Source organism: Magnolia sinica, chromosome 5 (assembly GCF_029962835.1).
Source record: "Magnolia sinica isolate HGM2019 chromosome 5, MsV1, whole genome shotgun sequence".
NCBI classification, from domain to species: domain Eukaryota; kingdom Viridiplantae; phylum Streptophyta; class Magnoliopsida; order Magnoliales; family Magnoliaceae; genus Magnolia; species Magnolia sinica.
This window is the reverse complement of record NC_080577.1, coordinates 26,151,892-26,153,800: the sequence shown is the minus strand read 5'-3', so window position 1 is coordinate 26,153,800 and position 1,909 is coordinate 26,151,892. Positions and strand designations below refer to the sequence as shown.

General features: G+C 38.6%; 1 non-coding gene across 1 annotated transcript; it reads right to left on the bottom strand.

Moving 5' to 3' along the window:
* Positions 1-1,633: 1,633 nt before the first annotated feature.
* On the bottom strand, positions 1,634-1,705 carry TRNAT-GGU (transfer RNA threonine (anticodon GGU)). Its single transcript has one exon. It is a non-coding gene; the product is annotated as a tRNA-Thr (tRNA).
* Positions 1,706-1,909: the final 204 nt, after the last annotated feature.

Here is a 1,909-nt window from a genome sequence, read left to right as displayed (position 1 = left end):
ATGTGCATATGTAGTTTAGAAGAGATGTTAATTTTAGGTTATGCTCCATAGATCAAAGCCATTTATATGATGGAGACTTCGTTACTTTTTAGAGTAGACAATTTCAACCCTTTGATCATCTCACTCTTTTACTTACACAGGGCTGGCCTTCTAGGACCAGGGCCAGGACAGTTAGGGCCAGGACTGGGGGAGGAACAGAGCTTAGGAGATTAGGGCAGGCCGTGCCCTGGCCCACTACCAACCCTAGGTTTTACGACATCCGGACCATGTAAACGGTGGGAGACAACATAATGAACACCTGATCAAACACCATGATCATGGACATTCATTATTCGGCCATACTATCAAAATCAATGAACAGCCAATGATCTGACTCAACCTACGTTTGTGGTCCACTTAAAACGATTGGATTGTTCCAATTTTGGCTCGATGGCCCAACATTTTAATCGCTTGGATATTCCAATAGAACATTGTATGTGCAAATTTCTCAATCTATACCATTTATGGATTTCTATGATAGTTCACCACCATTTTTAAAATGGTGATGATTCATCTGGCTAAGACACGGCACTGATTTACGGTCATCCATACCACCCAATTTGTGGGATACATTATGGATGCAGCATATCTCTAGCATTAAATTCATCAAGCAATCCTATCCATCCAACTGATGACAATCAGATGGATGGTTCAAAGTAACATAGTGATGATCCAAATTCCAACACCTTGTTAATGTATGTTTTTAAATTATGGTCAACGATTTAGGCGGCCTAGATTTCCATATAACCGTGCCATGTATATATTATTGAACAGTCACCACCATTTTAAAATGGTGATAAACTATTAGGCAGTGTTTGGCTAGAATTAAATGGTATTAAGTAGGATGGAATTGATATTTTGCAATGATAACATGGTGTCATAGTTTATCCGCAAATCCCATGGTTCCGTAGATATTGTATATTATGTTTGGATTATAAATATTAAAAGTTAATTCCTAATATTTATTTGAAATCATGTTTCGATAGCTGAAATCAGCACAACCCACCATCCACTTGCTGATACTGTTTGGAAATATCATTGGCTTTCCTATTGTGTTGATTTCAACAAGTTATTTAGACCTCACTGCGATGTATGTGCTATATCCACACCATCCATCTATTTTTTGTGATAGTTTTATGGCATGGGCCAAAAAATGAAGAAGATCAAAAGCTTACATGGATTACACTGGAAAGCAGTAGAGATAATGATGTCGACAGTTGAAACCTTCCTAGGGCCCACCGTGATGTATTTTTACCCATCAAACTTGTTCATAAGATTATATAGATTTGGACAAATGGAAAACGCAAATATCATCTTGATCCAAAACTTCTGTGGCCTCCAAGAACTTTTCATTAGTAGGCATTCAATCCTATTGTTTTATGTGGTGTGGTCCATGTGAGATTTTGATCTGCCTAATTTTTGGGCTCATGCTATAAAATGATCTTGAAAAATGGATGAATGGTTTGGCTAGAGTCCATATGTCATAATGGGACCCACAGAGCTTGTTGACATTAACGTACTCGTTAGTTGGATCGGTAAGGTGCATGTGGCAAGCCCTTTAGTTCTGAATTCTTTAATTAAGAATTCGTCAAATCTCCCCAAGTAGGATTCGAACCTACGACCAGTCAATTACCAACTAACCACTCTACCACTGAGCTACTAAGGAACAATGGGAGATTAGATCTCATAGAGTTCAACTCCCGTTCTCAACCCTTGACCAATATGAGCCTGAAGCTTCCTTCGTAACTCCCGGAACTTCTTCGTAGTGGCTCTGTTCCATGCCTCATTTCATAGGAAACCTCAAAGTGGCTCTATTTCATTATATTCCATGCATGCATATCCCAATTCCTGCTACATTTCAAATTTCAAA